The sequence below is a fragment of the Ammodytes marinus genome, assembly GCF_949987685.1.
Source record: "Ammodytes marinus genome assembly, chromosome: 21".
NCBI lineage: Eukaryota > Metazoa > Chordata > Actinopteri > Uranoscopiformes > Ammodytidae > Ammodytes > Ammodytes marinus.
In genome coordinates this window covers 8,001,536-8,014,536 of record NC_137225.1, presented here as the reverse complement: position 1 = coordinate 8,014,536, position 13,001 = coordinate 8,001,536, and positions in this window count along the sequence as shown.

Below are 13,001 nucleotides of genomic sequence, written 5' to 3'. Positions count from 1 at the left end.
ACAGCACTCAAAAGCTTCAAAAAAACAAATATGTCAATTTCTTCTCGGAATCTTATTTTTAAAATGCATTTTTCATTTTAGGTCTTAAAAAGGTCTTACAATTAATACTTGAGTTACTGTTGCCTTTCTATCATCTCGAACCAGCATGCCCATCCTCCACTGACCTCTGACTTCAACAAGGCATTTTACATCTGCACAAATGCCGCTCACTGGGTATTTTTTCTTTTTCGGACCATTCTCTGTAAACCCTAGAGATGGTTTGGACGGATCCCAGTAGATCAGCAGTTTCTGAGATACTCATACCAGCCCTTCCTGGCACCCTCAACATCGCCATGTTCACTGTCACTTAAAAACCTTTCTTCCCCATTATGTTGCTCGGTTTCAACCTCAATAAGTTAATCTAAATTTGAACTTTAAAAATGTGCAGATACCCTGTCATAGCAAGCCCCAACCACAAATCTCACAGAACATGCGTCCCTACTCCACGGGGTGTGCTATTATTCCGTTTTTTGATTTTCCACAAGGTTGCTGTTATTAAGCCCCAACTGAAGTAAGTTTGAGAGGCCACGCCCCGCACACCATAAGTCCGCTTGACTTGGAATTTCTCATACAGGTACACTAGAGGGTGCTCTACAAAAAAGCCGCCTGGGATAAGTGTCTGCTAATTAGCATAAACTGGAAAACAGGTTTCTAACCACAACTTTCTCAAATGTTACTGTATCAACACCAAATTGCTCACAGGGCCTCGGGGGACCAAGATACACATTTCCAGAAAAGATTAGTAGGATAACTTGAAAAACATGGCCGCAATTGAACAAAACGTTTACACAGGGGCGGGGCACAGCAGCTTTGAGTTGCTGACATGTGATTGGCTGATTAGTTATATGTCTTAACAAGAAAATGAACCGCTGTACCTAATAAAGTGGCCTGTGCTTCCTTCGCCCATTTTTGGTCCCATTGACTTCAATTATAACAACACTTTTTGACCCTCCTGCCAATAGATTTAAAAAATGTTTTGCTTCCTTGCACTAATGTCTTGAATTTTTTTTATTTTTTGTGTTTTTAATAGTTGCATCCACTTTCTCACATATGCCATTGGTTTCAATTACAGACTGAGATTTATTATTGCACTGCTCTGCTACACAGGCCGCTGCAGGCCACATGAATAAATAGATGGCATAGTGTAGTGTACATGTGTGTTTCGACAAATAAGTGTGTGTGTGTGTTTGTGTGTGTGTGTATCCTGTAAATCCATAAAAACTGCATGTTTTGATCCCATGGTGATTTGAGGATAAGTTCATGAATGTGGTAATATTAGACATTCATCCTGTTCTTATACATTGTCATTTTAAATGTTTACTATTTCACAGATGTTTGGTGAATTTTATCATTATAGGCCTGAAGAGCAAATATACCCCTTGTGGAAACGAGGGAACTGTGAAACATTTTGTTAGTTATAGGCAAGGACACAATTCATAAAACCTCTGGAAAATGATTAAAAAAAATGTCTAGCTATAAAGAGCAGTGTGAATGTCTAATATTACCACATTCATGAATTTATCCTCAATTGACCATTGGATCAAAACATGCTGTTTTCATGGATTTACATTGAGCTGTATTCTCTATGTGAGGTTTGGGTATACACACACACACACACACGTCGATTACACTACACTATGACATTATTAGAAACACATAGAGATAATTTTATCTTAAATAATTTATGCATGTGCCCTGCACTGGCCTAAGTAGCAGGGGAGTGCAATATTAAATCTCAGCCTGTAACTGAAACCAATGGCATATGTGGGAAAATCACACTGACTTTAAAAAAAAGAAGACAACATTTTCAAGACAGTGCAAGGAACCAAAAAAAAAAGATTTCTATCTTCTATTGGCAGGAGGGTCAAAAAGTTTGGTTTTAATGGAAGTCTGTGTGCCGTACAATGGCCCTTAATGGGTGGCACATTTTAAATCTTGTACAGCAAAACATAAAATAAAATCCATTCAAATCAATGATATTAATGATCTACACCACTAACACAATCCCCCTCAGAACAATCTAATTTGCACGAAGTATATTGCTTGTAATTAATTTATTTAAAAAAAACAAGTGACAGTCATGTATAGCAACTGGCATTTAAAGGGTTAACATCATTACAATTAAGATGACTTTTCTATAAAGGAAGGACTGAAGTTGAAGAACAAATGTATTAAAAACATTGTTTAAAAATATTCACATTATATTTTCTATTCATAACAATCCTAAGGGACCATAAACATGACGAAGGAGGCTGACTGAGTGTGATTTTTTTTTTAAGGATGCACTGAAGGTTAAAACAGATAACCAGTGTAGACCCAGCAATAACTAGCCATTCATAAAACCAGAACCTCTTGCTGTTTCCTTGCTAGCATTGTCATGTTAAGAAGATTGCAGGGAACACGTTGCAGGTATGATCTAATTAGTGCTTAGGGTCGCGTTTGGCTTCCTGTCATTTCCCTGTATCATCTCTTCTGATTACTGGCATTGCAGCAAATTTGCAGTTGATAGTCAACCCGAGATGCCTGCTAAATTTCTCATTACGCTGCTGGAGATATCACTTGGGCTTTGAGTTTGTTTTAATAGAGTTGAATCTGCAAGAGTGTGTGTGTGTGTGTGTGTGTGTGTGTGTGTGGGTGGGGGGGGAGGGGTACATATCCCACCATACAGGTACAATCATGTAAGAATTGCCAGGAGGCCACTTGTATAACAATTACACTTCCTACTTCATTACTTCATATTGGTGTAGAATGATTACATTCAACCCGTTCAGCATGGAGTTTGGCAGTCTCAGCGATAGGAAAAGTGCACATTGTAGACAAACTCAGAGACATAACTGCACTGCATTACGTGCATGTGACTGGATACAGCTGTGAAACATTTGACTTTTTACAGCGAAGTTCAACTGCCCAGTAGTCAAACACTCTATTCAAATAGCTGAATCTCATTATAAGAACAAAGTGCCACATGTAAGTGTATCAAGCGCATTTTTTTTCTTCTCTCTCTTAGTCGAAGTGCAGTCTGGAGAGATGTGTTTTAAGGCTGCGGCGGAAGATGTGTAAACTATCAGCTGATCTGATGTTAATGGGAGCTCGTTCCACCATTTTGGAGCCAAGACAGCAAACAGTCGTGATTTAGTCGAGTGACTAGGTGACCCTCGGAGTGAGGGAGCAGCCAGCAGATTGGCAGATGCAGAGCTCAGTGGACGAGCTGGGGTGTAAGGTTTGACCATGTCCTGGATGTAGGCTGGGCCTGATCCGTTCGCAGCACGGTACGCAAGTACCAGTACCTTGAAGTGGATGTGGGTAGCTACTGTGAAGGGAATTGTCACTTGCAGTCACACTGAATTGGTAATTACGTCATGTTTGCGAATGTTGCACGAGCCTCTGCTGAAATTTGGATCATAATTCGCCGGGAGCTGGCATAAATGTCGCGTGCTGTTCGGGCGAGCATCGCCAGACGATCGCTCGATGTTCGCCAACCCATCGCAAAGTTGTCTCACATTTCTCGTACTTCCTGAGTCATGGAAACCAAATTACGGGTTAATTAACGGTTGGAGACAGCGCGACGACTCTGAGACTATTTTGAGAGTCGATTTGTCGCACAAATTTTTTGAACATGTTCAAAATTAAAGCAACAGGACTGCGAGGCTCTGCGACCCGTGCAAGGAAATTGAGACCCCCACGACTGTTTCGAGACTCCCTCGCAACTTGTCGCACACAGTCACAGCCCAGTGAGCTTAATGGATCTATTAAAGTTTCACTTTTTGAATTGAATTACAGAAAAAATTTACTTTTCATTATTATTCAAATTTTTTAGATGCACCTGTATATGGGTTTTAGTCCAAAGTAAGACAATACATGTGGAACTATATGGAACCACAAACTTCTGTGGAACCACATTTCCAACACAATCTGCCATTTATAATCAATTGTATGAATAAAGCCTGCGTAGTGTATTTCTAAAACCTGACTTCAATATGAACAGACTATCACATAAATTATTATATTGTATGTTATTATTGTTAATTTAATTATAAATGGTTCAGGTTAAATGATAAAAATAGGACTAAAAAAAGTTAAACAAGAAGATTTCCGATCGGAGTGACAGCTGACTGAACAAATCAGGCAACAGAATAAGTCCATCCTTTCTGTTTAGCCTGGTGAGGACTACATTAAGCCTGGTCACATTTTGTTGTTTTACCCACACCATTTATTTTCTCACAGATACTCTCCCCATATTGCGTTTCTTTGAGTAATAATAATGTTAATTGGCTGTAGCTCGCTCAACAGTGTTTTTCTCTTCCAATAACTCTCCGTCAAAACACAGAAACCAACAAGGCAAGGCAAGGCAAGGCAAGTTTATTTATATAGCACAATTCAGACACAAGGCCACTCAAAGTGCTTTACAGGGGCAAGATTATAATACATAAAACACATCACAAAACATTTAAACGCGAATAAAAGAAGCAAATAAAATAAAAATTGCAGGTTAAAATGGAGACACATTATAAAACATTTAAAAGCTAATAAAAGAAGCAAATAAAAATAAAAATTGCAGGTTAAAATGGAAACAAAAAAGTCTTCAGACTCGATTTAAAAGAACTGAGAGTTGTAGCAGACCTCAAGTTTTCTGGGAGTTTGTTCCAGATTTTTGGTGCATAATAACTAAAAGCTGCTTCTCCTTGTTTAGTCCTAACTCTAGGGACTGTAAGTAGACCTGTCCCAGACGACCTAAGGGCTCTGGACGGTTCATAACGTATCAGCATATCAGTAATGTATTTTGGCCCTAAACCATTTAGTGCTTTATAAACCAACATCAGTATTTTGAAATCAATTCTTTGAGTGACAGGAAGCCAGTGTAAAGACCTCAGAGCTGGGGTAATGTGATCCACTTTTTTGGTCCTAGTGAGGACTCGAGCAGCAGCGTTCTGAATTAGCTGAAGCTGTCTGATAGATTTTTTTGGAAGGCCAGCAAGGACACTGTTACAGTAGTCAAGTCTACTAAAGATAAATGCATGGATAAGTTTTTCTAAATCTTGCTGAGACATAAGCCCTTTAATTCTTGATATGTTCTTTAGGTGGTAGTAGGCTGATTTATTAATTGATTTAATGTGTTTCTTGAAATTCAAGTCAGAGTCTACGATTACACCAAGATTTCTGGCTTGGGGTGTGGTTTCTAACATAACGGATGTAAGCTGTGCGCTGACTTTTAATTGTTCATCTTTGGCACCAAAGACAATTACTTCAGTTTTGTCGTTGTTTAATTGAAGGAAATTTTGGCACATCCAATCATTGATTTGTTCAATGCACTTACTCAGTGCCTGTATCGGACTGTAGTCTCCTGGTGATATGGTTATGTAAATTTGTGTGTCGTCTGCATAATTATGGTAGCATAATTTGTTCTTATTCATAATCTGAGCTAGTGGGAGCATGTAGATGTTAAACAGAAGAGGCCCAAGAATGGAACCTTGGGGGACTCCGCATTCAATATTTGTCCGCTCAGATGTGAAATTGCCTATTGACACATAGTAGTCTCTATCCTTTAAGTAGGATTCAAACCAGCTTAGTACAGTTCCAGAAAGTCCAACCCAATTTGCTAGTCGATCTAATAATATGCTGTGGTCAACTGTGTCAAAGGCGGCACTGAGATCCACACAAGCTAAACCCTCATTTAGATCTACTTCCTCTAACATGTTTGCATCCGTTGTCACTTGCACATTTACCCTAAGTAAATCACACACAGAATGCCCACATACCAAAAGTGCAATTTTTAGAATACTCACGCAGTTATGCACTCTTTATTTAGAATCTGAGTAAATCAACCCCACAGTGCTCTGAATACGGTGCTATTTAGATTTCAATTTCTAAATTTCACAATTCTGTATCCTTTAAGAAAATCATAATGAACAATCAACATTATTTGCTCCCACACCTAACTGAAATGAAACGATGATCCCTGGAGGAAGATATTTTGAACACTAACCTAGATATTAATGCCAAGACGAATGTGCACTCATTAACATTTTGTCCTTGATTAAACTGGGAAGCATCACGCTGTGCTTTTCCGAAGTGACTTGTAATCAACTTCCAATCATTAATGGCCCCTTTATCTGCACCTGGCTCTTGAATAAACAAAAATCTCATTGCCCTCCCACAATCACTTGAAAGTTATCCCACTGAGTAGCACTTCCAACATCATCATCCATACAACGGGCTGATTCTGGGCCCAGAGAGGCAGAATAGTCTCTCCTAAGGAAGCTTGATCACTTTCCTTTGGGCTAAATACTGCCATTCTTTGAATCAGCTCAATTGGACTCATTGTTTAAGGGTCTACAAGTCTGTTTTGTCTGCTGATTGATTCATGTCATGTGAGAGCAAGATACTCAAAAAGACCTATCATCATTCATTTGTGTTGGCTTTTGTATTGGCCACTCTATATTGATGATTACTATATCGAAAAATCTTTAATTAGTGGCTTTTGTGTGGGAGACAAATGAAAGACAAAAAGTCGCACAGTGCAGTTGGATCGAAATGAGAAATCGCATGACGAGTAAACATTTTAATTATGGTGTATGGTGTAAATATAAAATGAAAGGTAACATTTGCGAACAAATTAGTCGAAAGGTCACTTTTGTTTGAAAGTGTTCAGCTAATGATTTGTTTTCCCTGTCCTGTCTGATACAGTTCATTGTGTTGTCTGGAACAATAAGGTAATCTCAGTTCAGTCTAAACACTATAGGCTACATTTTGTCTTTTTACATTCTACTCATCTATACACTCACACAATATGATACTCATTAACATATTGCTTTTTTGAAGAAGTGGCATTTCAAAATAAAAGGCCTTGTAGAGGAGGTTCTTGAATAAGTGTGCAACCGAAATGTATTAGTTACCATGGGAAACACATACACGTACATGTTCATGCAGGTTGAACAGGTGTTTTGATATAGTGTTGGCTTTTTACTTACAAAGGTTTTATTGCACTTACTTATAGTAAGTATGAGTAGTTCATCAACTTGTTAATCTGGTAACGTTTATGTTCAGGTTATCTTTTACCTCACCGCTGATGCCCCGTGTGTTCACTCATGCATGTGCAGTGCTGACACATACCTTGAGAATTCAGTCTTACTGGGTTTGATTTCTGATAACCAGTAAAGCTCCATGTACATGATGTATTCTGCTCACTAAATCACAGAAAACACGTCTATAAGCTTTGAAATAGACCTACTGGTTTTTCCTTCTCCAACTCTGGATAAAATAATACGTTGACAACGGTTGTGTTGGCCCAACACAACCGTGAGAGACCACCGGACTAACACTAACAAGCAGAGCCAGAATAGTAGCAAGCCTCAAATACTGCTGTGACTAGCGCGAAGAATCCCAGGACAGAACAGTGACACAAGATGGTGTGATTGACCGGATATAATGATGGATGGGGTAGGTTTTGTTGCATGGTTTAGTTTATTTTTGTTTGACTAACGTAAGGATTCTGACTTTGGCTGTTGTGGCTAGCCGTTTGAGCTTCTCCTTTTCTTGTTTATATAAGGAATAAGCTCGAGAAGATGCAGAAACCTCACATTTGGAATGTCGAGGGAAAATCCGATCCGGTTGCTTGTGATAGAAATAAATGTACTAGATGTTATTGGCAACGGAGAAAGTCTCATATCTCATGTTACATTGCTACCCATTAACCAATATGCAATATACTGTATAGGCCTAATGTAAAATGTATCTTTAATGTTAAATATTGGCCCTTTAATGTCCGGCCATTTGGCAGATGCTTTGGGAAACGCCTTTAATAACCAAGCTCCAACCACAGTGAGTTCTACCAGGATCCAATGCGGGAGTGACAAAAGATTCAGTTCACCGAGTGGCCACTAAGAGGTGGTACAAAAACAGAGCAGTATCTCATTGACTCCCATGTTACATAGGCCGTTTTCACAGCATTATTAAACCTATATATGGCCTGGGGCCTATTGCATAAAACTAGGATAAGGGATTAACCTAGGATATTTCGGTTATCCTGGCTTGCGTTAGCCATGATCCGGTTGCATAAAAGCGGAGGGACAGAAGTTACCATGGAGATTTATCCTTTACGTTTAGCCTGGTCCCGACCAGGCTAAACGTAAAGGATAAACTTATTCTGTTGCCTGATTGGCTCAGTCAGCTGTCACTCCGATCTGAAATCACGGTGTTTAACAGTTATTCCATGATCTTCTGTGTATTGCTTTATTTTCATTAGCCTGTTTTAAGGTACCACATAAAAGACTGCATTGTCATTTAGTCAAATAGTTATTTTTTATTTATTTAACCTGAACCATTTATAATTAACTTAATTATAATTAGATTAAGATGCAATGATATAAATTATAATAATTGATGTTCAATATTGCAGGCTATATTTATACAATTGATTATCGATGGCAGATGACGTTGCAAGCGTGGGTCAAATAAATTCACTTTGTACTTATCACTATATCGAGGTGCATCTAAAACAAAATTCAATATCAATGAAAAATTCCTTTTTTCTGTAATTGAATTCAAAAAGTGAAACTTAAATATATTCTAGAAATAATTAATTACACATGGAGTGAAATTAATCTAGAATAAACATACTTTTCAGAAGGTCGACATTTCTGTATTATAAATCCTTTTTCTGATTGGTTGTATGTAACATTCTAATATTGAGATACTGGATTTTTTATTCCATGATCAATCAATCATCCAAAAAAAAGGCCTGACATGTTTCACTTTGTGTAATGAATCTATGAAAGTTTCACTTTTTGAATGGACTTTCCATGATATTAAATTTTTTAGATGCACCTGCAGACTGCTCACTGTCAACTATTTTATCATAAAACAATGCAGGGAGATCAAGAACAGTTGGCAGAGAATACATCTCGTGTATGAAATGAACTGCCCTCTCACTTACGGTTTAAACTAGCAAGGCATTGTGGGAAAATGGGCCGTCTTTTCCATTTTTCCATCAGTAAATCTGTGTTCGATCTTTGGGTCTACTTCTGAAAGCTGTGGGCTGGCACTTAACAGAATTACTTACACCTGGCTTGACAAAGCAGCCCCTTTACATCCTGGATTGGCGTTTATGCAACTGACTAATCCAAAGTGCCCAGGCTAGACTTTGTCAAGGCTGGCTTTATCAATCATCCTGGATGTCTTTATTCCACTTTTATGCAATAGGCCCCTGGTCCAAAAAAAAACTCTAGTCTGTATGTTTAGGTCATATCTCCATGACAACACTGAGTGAATTTCTCTGGATTATGCTAGTTTTTAAACTATCGGAGGTTAAAATTGACAAATAATTAGGGGCTAAAACATCTTTTAATTGGCCTAGGAAAATTAAAATTTAGGAGAAAATAAAAAATAAATAAAAGAGAACAACACTAGACTATTTATTGAGCACCTCAATTTATTTGCACATTTCCCAATTATTTGTCCTTTGTATAAAGGTAGCTCTTATATCTTCTCATCTTATATAAGTTATTCTTACTTTGGTTCAAAGACAATGGTTCATTCAAATCTAATTTGATATGCCTATCTACCTGTATCATACCCCTTTCTCTCACAGGGGGAACAGCAATGCCAAGAAGCCTCATGGAGACATGCCCCCATCCCGGGTTACACTCCCTAGGTTCCTAGCTAACGCACGTCCAGGTGTATCATCGATCCTTATGTGTCCCTATGTTCATCCCTTCCTGGTCCAACTCCTTTCATTGAACCAGCAATCCCCAAGGTGCCGGATTAAGTTTCACCTCCCAATTAACTCTAAAATTGGACTCCACTATATTAACGGCTGCCACTGTAACTGAGTAGGCTACTAATCTGGGGAAAGTTCTAGTTGATTTTCATTGCTTGCTAATTCTCTGAAAAAATCACGCATATGTGACCCCAATTGTGTCTAAAGTGTGCGGACTGCATCCCATTGAGGTTGCTGTTCTTTCATCCTGTCTATTACTATATATAAACTGATTTGCCCGGAGAGGCCTTCGAATTGCCGGCAGCCAAACGTGACCTGATGCCGACTGACACATCACGTTGTCCCTCCCTCTTGCTGACTCGGGGCGCTCCGGTGGAGTCTGGTGCTCTACAGCCCACAGTTACCCAAATATCACCTCATCGGGAACAACAGTATGAGATGTGAAAACACAGGAAAAACAATCATCTGCAGGCTTATTGTTGAAAGAACGCCACCTCTGCGTGTTAGGGAAAGAAAGCGGTGTCTGCAGGGGTGGTGCTGTGATGGTGGGAATGAAGTGTTACTTATTGTCACATGAGCTCAAACATTGTGTTAGCTCTCGTAGGAACAAATAGATTTATGCGTCTCGTTGTACAGATATTTTACTCATTAAACAGAGATGACAGTGAGACTGATGGGAGTGAAGCAACGTTTCAACTTCCAACTCTAGGTGAACTGTTCAAAATACCACAAAAAAAGCAACTCCTGTAGAGCTGAGAGAGATTCAAACGTCAAAAAGCATGATATGCTGTGATCACTGAGAGACAAGGAATCAGTTATACTGCAGGATATCATGTTTTCTTTGCTTTTGGAGAATGAATGTACTGTAATAACAAAGCTGTGTTGCCAACAGTATTACTGTCTTATAAACAAATACAGTAAACTTCCACGTTGACATTTGTTTACTCATCAAAATGTCCTTGCGTGGAGTCAAACAGGGTGTCTTGCAGATAAGCTACACCCTAGAGACTTAAGCAGTATGAAGTAACCAAAACATTTCTGAGTCTGCACCTCACACTGTGCTGCACCCAGGCAATATGGCGGCCTTCACCAAAGGCAGACACTTATATAAATAAATAAGTTAGCAGGAGATGTGCTCTTGAAGCTGTATTACTGGGCTGACGGCTTAAGCTTAGGGAGAGGGAATGAGGGACAAATTTAGCACCAGATCTTAGAATAACTAGGTGGGGATAAAGCTTATAAAAAGTGCAAATGGCTGCACTTCTGGACGGTGTGCTTAAGGCCCGGAGATGAAGTGCTGACTGTAATGTTTGCAGTTGTGTGGGTGGGTTGGCTGGTTGGGTGGAGGGGAGGGAGGGAGTCAAATGAACTAATTTATGCATTTCAAAACCTCTAGAAAGTTGAAGAGGGATTACTGGAATATTTTCCAACATTTGACTTGAGTAGACATGCAGCGCTTAAGTGATCCAGTGTGTGGACGAACAAGCTTTTGAAATGTTATATCCAACTCCTTTCATTATCAATGTTGATTGAGTACTTGACCTTTACGATAACTTGGAATACAAGCAAAAGTAAAAAAATATATATATATCTTCTGTCTCAGTGGGTGAAAGCCTCACATTTTGGCTTCATAATATGAGCTTAATAAACCATCTATTTTGAATCATTCTGTCCTCCAGATACAAGTTCTTCAAATAGACACATCCTGTCCCTGCCACCAGCGGTGCTCTTTGCCATTCATGCACCGCTGTTGTTTTACTTGTAACTTAACAGAGTGAACTTGTAACAAACTAAATTTTTTTTTTGAAAAACTCCACCAACTGCCCCCCAAAAAAGGAAAGTAGAAATGAGAGGCAGTCTTGCACCCTCAGGACATCTGTTCCGTGGCAGATACTCCTCCCAGTAGACCTGCACTCTTCCGGAGCTGGGCGTCACTCTCTTCAAACCGCAGACGCCGGAAATGTTTCCTCTTTCCCTCCTCCATCTCCTCTCCTCTGACTGGAGTCAATACATACACTGCTGCTCCTGGAGCTCTTACCGATATGCTCCGGCCAAGTGTTAAACCTCTATCTGCCACTTATCAGCACGACTCTCCCCTATGAAAACTTCCCCGTTATGCCACACCACTCACTCCTCTTCCACTTCCATCACACATGATAGTGCAGCTATTTTGGTCCACTCCAGGCCTTCTAAAGGGAAAGTTTGGTAAAGTATCACCTGCAGTATAGTGTTGGTATATAATGACTAGAAGTTTTTTTTTTCACAACCCAAGCCTTTCTTTAATAACCTTTATCAATAATTCTGCTACCAAACAATACCTTTGTAATGAGCATGTTTGGAGATGGGGGCAGCAAGATAAATCATAGTTAGTTAAGTAAAACCGAATGAACAATTTGTGTGTAAATAAAAACACAATTGGAGCAAGTTCTCTTCGAAACAGCAAAGCTATGCAGATTCATGATCTTTTGAAGAATACATAATACAGTACATAATAAAGGGGCCTATTAGAGATTTAACAAATGAACTTCTGCATGAAGTTAACTGGATTTGGCAAAGGCTGTCGGGTAAATTCTTTATCTGTCTCACTCACTCACTCACTCACTCACTCACTCACTCACTCACTCACTCACTCACTCACTCACTCACTCACTCACTCACTCACTCACTCACTCACTCACTCACTCACTCACTCACTCACTCACTCACTCACTCACTCACTCACACACACACACACACATACTGTACATACACACATACAGACAAGAAATGGTTTGTCAAAAATGGGTTAGCCTTGTAAAACAAATTGAGTTTCAGTTTTGAAAGAAAGGAGCTGTGTTCTACTTATGCTCTGTTGGTAAAACAAAGCATGGCAGGCTCCCACGAAAAATATCTGTGTGTGTGTGTGTGTGTGTGTGTGTGTGTGTGATGTGATAAGTAAAGAGCCTCATGCCAAGCAAACAACAATCAGTGCTGCACACTGCTGTTGTTTTCAGTATAATATGCTCCTTTTAAGGTAGATATTCAAAGTTACCGCATTATGCATATATTCAATCCATGGATCTCCTTGTCCTCTACCTTGCAAACTCTCCTTTAAAGTCCAAAAGAGCGTAACAGTTCTCCTTCTGTTATTCCACAAACATGTTAGCCCCCGGACGTGGTTAATTTTGAATGTAATAATCTATTTAATCACAACTTAACATTATCGATCCTCCATGTTAAAAGCTATTTATGTGAAGGCCCTGTGGGC